The following is a 6,949-nucleotide window of genomic DNA, read 5'->3' as shown; positions in this document are numbered from 1 at the left end:
GTATTATTCAACTATAAAAAGAAAGTTCTGACACATGCCATTGCAATAATTTTGAAACATGATGCTAATAAAGTAAGTTAAACATGAGACCAGAAGACTAAAGGGTGCCCAGCTACCACAACCAACTGCTCTCAAAGGGATCATATTAGAAGGTACTGGATAAAATGAGAGAAAAATAGAAAATAAAGCTCAAAATCATCAACCCTCCCCTTAGAAACAAAACAAGGGCTTAGTGGTCAAATAGAGACCAGTGGAGCCCCTGAGACTACTATGGTCCTTAGTTACCCTTCAAATCTGGAAATAAACTCACCTCCATGGCTCAATTGTCAGCTGAACAATAAGACAAGTTTATAAGGTAAACAATGACCTATGGAGGTATGCACACCTTACATTAATCATTCGAGATCCAAAGGGCAGCATTTACCTACAGCCAAACTTCAGAAGGGTTAGGAAAGAAGGCATGGAAACCAGAAACAGGAGGAAGTGGGATAGGTGATGCTGCATTATGGGGAATGTAATCCATAAGGTGACACAAATTGTGTATGAGTTGTCAAACAAAACCCTGATCTGCTTTGTAAACCTTCACCCAACTCCCAAAACTTTAAAAAAAGAAATAAAAAATACACAAAAAACCAATTACTGTATAATTGTATGTGAAATACCTTGAGTAGGTAAATATGTCAAGACAAAAGATCAGTGGTTACCAGGGGCTGAGTGGAGCAGAATGGAGGAGATTCATATTTGTGCCCATTCCAAAGGGAAGTGACCCGACAGACTGTGTAAATTACAGAACAATATCATTACTATCATATGCAAGAAAAATGTTGCTGAAGATCATCCAGCAATAGTTGTAGCAGTACATTGACAAGGAGCTGCCCGAAATTCAGGGTGAATTCAGAAGACATGTGAGTTAGTTAATTGTGCCCACCTGGCCGATAATCACATGTGGGGCTAACTGAAAGGCCGAGGGATAAATGGGTGGTGAGCCTCGCCTTTCTAGCTCTCGGGTCTCTTGCTTTGTGATGTTCGCACCAGGGTGTAGCTGCCTTAGCAGTTCCCTGCTTCAGCTTGCAAGAATGACTTCCTACAAGACATGCCAAGGAGAAGCTACATGGACCTATCCCGATGCAGCCCTGGGTGCTGGAGCAGCCGTGTGGAGACCACTGCTATTGCTGAGATGCTTACACGTTCACTGACTCAGCTTTCCTCCTGCAGTCGGCATCATTGCCTCTGTTTTGTGAGGTGGAGGACTCTGTGGACTGGTGTTGGGTTAATGGGTTACTGTTGGACTTGTGGGCTTGGGCAGCATTGGGTTGGGTTGTTTTCGTGATGCACATTTTCTTTACATAAACCTCTTATACATGAGTTGCTGTGGATTTGTTTCTCTAAAGTACCTAGACTAATACAACATGGAACAAGGGTTATTGCTGATGTCAGGTGGATTTTGGCTGAAAGCAGATAATATCAAAATGATATTGACTTGTGTTTTATTGACTATGCAACAGCATTCTACTGCGTGGACTATAACAAACTATGGATAGCCTTGAGAATAAGAGAATTCCAGAACATTTAATTTTGCTCATGTGGAACGAGTACATGGAGTAAGAGGCAACAGTACAAACAGAACAAGGGGATGTTTCATGGTTTAAAATCAGGAAAGGTGTGTGTGTGTGTCAGGGTTGTATCCTCTCATCATGTTTAGTGTGTACACTGAGCAAATAACCAGAGAAGCTGGATTATATGAAGAAGAATGTGGCATCAGGTTGGAGGAAGATTTAGTAACAGCCTTTAATACACAGATGACACAATCTTGTTTTTGGAAAGTGAGGAAGATTGAAGCATTTGCTAACGATAGATGATTGCAGGCTTCAGTATGGGTTAGAACTTAATGGAAAGAAAGAAAAAAAATTTAATCCTCACAACGGGAAAGATTGAAGTTGTCAAGGACCTCATCTTGCTTGAATATACAATCAATGAGCATGAAAGCAGCAGTCAAGAGATCAAAGAACACATTGTATTGGTTAAATCTGCTGCACAAGACCTCTTTACAGTGTTGGAGAGCAAAAGGTCACTTTGAGGACTAATGTCCATCTGACCCAAGGCCTGTTATTTTCCATCATCTCATATGCATACAACAGTTATACAATGCATAAAGAAAGTTTTAAAATGAGTTGATTTGTTTGAATTACAGTGCTGGTGAGGAATATTGAAAGTATCACGGACTGTCTTGGAAGAATATTGAAAGTGTCACAGATCTGTCTTGGAAGAAGTACGGCCGGAATGCTCCTTACAAGCAAGCATGGTGAGACTTTTTCTCAAGTACTTTGGATATGTTATCAGGAAAGACCTGTCCCTGGAAAAGGACATGATGCTTGATAAAACAGAGGGACAGTGACCCTCAGCAGGATGAATTGAAACAGTGACTGCACCAACAGGCTCAAACATAACCACCGACTCCCTCCTGAGAAAATCAAGTTCTGTGGAGCTTAACATTTATACAATATAGAAGGCTATAGAAAATGAAATTTTTTAATATGGCTCTTCTATCCATGTCTCAGTAATTCCCACCAAATGACTGGGTGGGACTGCGTGAATAGGGACTATGTGAAACCCTACTAGAAGGAAGTGGGCAGCGTTGGTTGCCATTCCCCTGGGTATGAGAGAGCCAGCTCAGAAGCAGGAGCAGAGAGAATTTCTAGGATCATCAGGGAAGAAGAGGCATCACTGGAGCACACTAGAAATCCCTAATGTGGAAGAGGCAGCTGGTGTCATGCCACACAGAGCTCAGAGGGCAAGGCCAGGAGACTGAGATAGGACAGAAGAGCAGTGCTGACACTCTAAGACGGTAAAGCAGCGCAGTGGGTGGACTTCCTAGCCCATGGATGGAGGAAGGGGCCAAAGGACTATGTGTCTGAGAGTCTGAGGACCATAGAGAGACATGGCTGCTGGTTGAGGGGAGACACTGCAGTGGACCAAAGGCTGTATCCTTAATGTTTTATTATCCTGACTTGTGGTAACCTGTTAATTTTCCTAATACCTACCTACTCAGCGCCATTAAGAGAATTCTGGCTCATAGTGACTCTGTAGGATAGGGTGGAACTGCAAGAACCCAGAGACTGTAACTCTTTGGGGGAGTAGAAGCCTCATCTTTCTCCCCAAAAGTGGCTGGTGGTTTCAAACTGCTGACTCTGTAGTTAGCAGCCCAACACGTAACCCACTATGCCACCAGGGGGCCTAACAAACTGCCCAAATTGTGAGTGTTGCCTTTGAGTTCTTTGTGGTCATTGCAACAAATTATGGAATCCAGCAGAAAAGCAGAGTGTCGTGGGAAGAACAGTTGGTATCAGAATAAGTAAAGAGAGATGGAAGGTAGAAGCATGTCTGACCTCTGCCTTGTGGCAACTGGCCTTGAACTGGTGTGGATATGGATTCTCCTCTCTACTGCGCCAAAGGAGGTCAGATATGTCTGCTTTCTCAGAGCCCTGGTCTTGAACCTGTGCAAGAGACAAGTCCAGAAACTTACGCTGTGTTAGCTTCACTGTAAATTCACCTTTACCTACAAGGCTTTCTAAGGTCTGGTCTCGTTTTTCTTTACCTGAAGATCTTCCTCTTTGCAACTTCCTATATCTATAAGGCCATGCCACCTCCCTTTTGCCTAACTCTTTTAAGTCTCAAATGCCAGCTCCTAGTCCTCCCTGGCCCCTCAGCTGGCTTGGAGGTCTTTGAGTCCTCCACACAGTTTTAAGCACCTAGGAGAGGTCCCCAGAGCGTGCACTTGGTTGCTTTGTCAGGGTAACCAGCCCCTGACAATATCACGGTCCGTAAGCGCAATTGTACGGTGATAGTATATAAAGATTATAGTAAAGTTATAAAGAATAAGAGAGATAGGAGAGAGAGTGAAATAAAGGAGTCAGACACATTTCATGGTAGCATGCTCACCTCAGCCCCTCTTGGTGGTCCATGTGGAGGTCTGGGAAGAGAGGGGGAGGGGGTCTTTATTATTATCTGGCTTTTATGGGTAGCCAGGAGTCATGCATATTCTGAGTGACATACGTCACAGGGGGATGGTAATCACAGTAAAATCCCTGAGCTCACAGGTGAGGAAACCTAATACCGACATTGGGGGAAGACAATGAGGGGCATGGGTGCCTCTGCAGAAGGAGATAATCAGAGGATGTCTGCTTCTGCAGGGAGACAGAGTCAACCATGTGCTTCATTTTAGGCAGCATAGCTGTTAGGGGAGAATCTGTGGGAATGACATTTAAAGCAGGATAATGTGTTTGGACTTCATCTCTAATTTACCAAAGTGGTGTCTTTCGTACCGTGGAATATTAGCTTTCCAGGTTCCTGTCGTATGTTAGGGAATGCAGTCCTGGTCACATCTCCCTCAGCGTCAGTTTCCCACAGTTGCTCTTTCTCCAACACCCAGTGGCATCACTAGGGAAGTACATGGGGTGTGGGCTGGTCCATCTGACACTGTCAAAGTCGGTGACAGCAAAATAACTGTCTATATAAATTTTGTGCAGGGTTTCAACAAAAATTAATTTTTATAAAAAATATCCCCAGCTTCCGGGTCCGGTCAGCTGGCGTGCATACTAGCAACATGAAGCTGCTCACCCACAACCTGCTGAGTTCCCACGTGCGGGGCGTGGGGCCCCGTGGCTTCCGAGGTCCGCATCAATCCCGTGGAGTTCAATCACGACTCCAGGGACCGATGATCCCCAAGGTGGAGTGGTCGGCGCTTCTGGGGGCGGCCGAAACCTCGCATCTGACCGAGGTCCCCAGCGCGCCGGGGAGGGATACGGGCGGGATGCAGAATGTCTGAGGAAGATGCACCACGTGCTGCTGGAGGTGGACGTGTTAGAGGGCACCCTGCAGTGCTCGGAGTCCGGAAGGCTCTTCCCCATTAGACGCGGAACCCCCAACATGCTGTTGAACGATGAGGAAACGGAGACAAGCCGGCCAGGCACCGATTCCATTCTGTGACCTTGTAGCTCTGTATGTTGGCTGCCTGCCTGTCGTGTGCATCCACGACCCTCGACCCAGTGACACGCGCAACATAAGAGTGTCCTTGAGCTTGACAGCATATATATTTTTTTCTCATTAAAGGTTCAAAACAAAACAAAACAAAAATCCCCAATTATAACAAAAATATCTTTTGTAAGCCCTGTTTACTTCTATCAATAACACCTACAAGGCAAATACTCTATGCTAATTTACATTCTGAAGCATCTAATGCACTCACCCCACTCATCTGTCAGTTTGTTATATGTGGTGGCTTGCATGTTACTGTGATGCTAGAAACTATGGCACCAATGTTTCCAACACAAGCAGGGTCACTCAAGGTGGGCAAGTTTCAGCAGAACTTCCAGGCTAAGAACAGACTATGAAGAAGGAATGGACTGTTGACTTCCAAAGAATTAGCCACTGAAAACCTTACGGATAGCCATAGATTAGTACATGTTATAGAGTGCTGGAATTTAAGCCCCACGGGTGGGCAGGCATTTACAATGCAACTGAGGAAGAAATGCCTACTCAAAGTAGAGTGGATCTTGAGGTGGATGGGGCAGAGCTTCTAGGCCTTTCCTTTGCTGATAGGGCATGACTCAAAATGAGAAGACACAGCTGCAAACATCCATTAATAATCAGAAGGCAGAAAGTATGAATCCAGAAAAACTGGAAGTTGTCAAAAATGAAATGGAACACAAAAATATATTGCTGTCCTAGGCATTAATGAGCCTAATGAAATGGACTGTTATGGGCTATTTTGAATCAGATAATCAAAGATTTACTGTGCCAGGGATGACAAATTCAAGAGGAATGGTGTCACATTTATCATCAAAAAGAACATTTCAAGTTCTATCTTGAAGTATAATGCTGTATGTGATAGGTAGATAGATATGCCTATATGGAAAGCCAGTTAATAGAACCATCATTCAAATTTACATACCAACCATTATGCAATGGTGAAGAAATGGAAGAGTTCTACCAACTTCTTCAGTATAAAATTGATCAAACAAGCAGTTGAGATGCATTCGTAATTACTGGTGATGGGAAGGGAAAAGTTAGAAAAAAGACAAAAGAACTGTAGTCGAAAAATATCAGGGGAGCCAGCCCCTAACAAATCACCATAGGCTTGGCAGGCGCAATTGTACAGCGATAAATATGTGATGATAGTAAAGTCCTAGAGAACAAGAGAGGTAGAGGAGAGAGTGAAATAAAGAAGTCAGACACATTTCATGGTAGCATGCTCACCTCAGCCCTGCTTGGTGGTCCAAGTGCGGATGTGGAAGGTGGGAATGGCAGGAGCGAGAGAGATTTATTACTAACCAAGGCTTATGTATCTTTTGGGGGCATGCAAGTCCCCTAATTAGTAAAGACATACGTCACAGGAAGGGGTTTTATTATAGGTAATACAGTAATGGGAGGGGGACAATCTAGGAATGTACACGCTATAGGAAGAAGAGGGATTAAGGGTGTACATGTGGACCCTAGATTCATGATGGCAGCCTAACCTTGATTGCCCCTGAGCTAGACACTTGATTTAGTCTAAACTTTCAGGGAAGCAATCCACTGTCCCTAACAGCAGGGAGTGAGCCCCACCTATGGTGGGAATAAACAATAGTGTCTGATTGCTCTGGGTGGCTGAATGCCTACTGGGAGAATATCTCTAAGCATCTGACCTCCCACCTTATGCTGGCAAACAGCCCCTAATGTTTGGCATATCTTTGGGGAAGACAAAGCTGTGGGAAAGTCTTTTTATATCCCACAGAAAAATATGGCCATGGTGATAGAAACAATGTCAGAGATGGAATGTTATCAATTTGCAAGACCAATGATTTCTTCATTGCAAATACCTTTTTTTCAAAAAATGTTTTTTGCAAATACCTTTTTTTCAAAAAATGTTTTTTGCAAATACCTTTTTTTAACAATATAAATGGTAACTATA

The 6,949-nt window shown here is 43.8% G+C and overlaps 1 pseudogene; it reads left to right on the top strand.

Annotated features, from left to right (window-relative positions):
- Window positions 1-4,603: 4,603 nt before the first annotated feature.
- On the top strand, window positions 4,604-4,986 carry LOC101641069 (annotated as a pseudogene).
- Window positions 4,987-6,949: the final 1,963 nt, after the last annotated feature.

This window comes from Echinops telfairi, unplaced genomic scaffold (assembly GCF_000313985.2).
Source record: "Echinops telfairi isolate 266 unplaced genomic scaffold, ASM31398v2 ScPeMD7_443;HRSCAF=831, whole genome shotgun sequence".
Lineage (NCBI taxonomy): Eukaryota > Metazoa > Chordata > Mammalia > Afrosoricida > Tenrecidae > Echinops > Echinops telfairi.
Note: the sequence above shows the minus strand (reverse complement) of the source record. Positions and strands in the feature narration are given on the sequence as shown.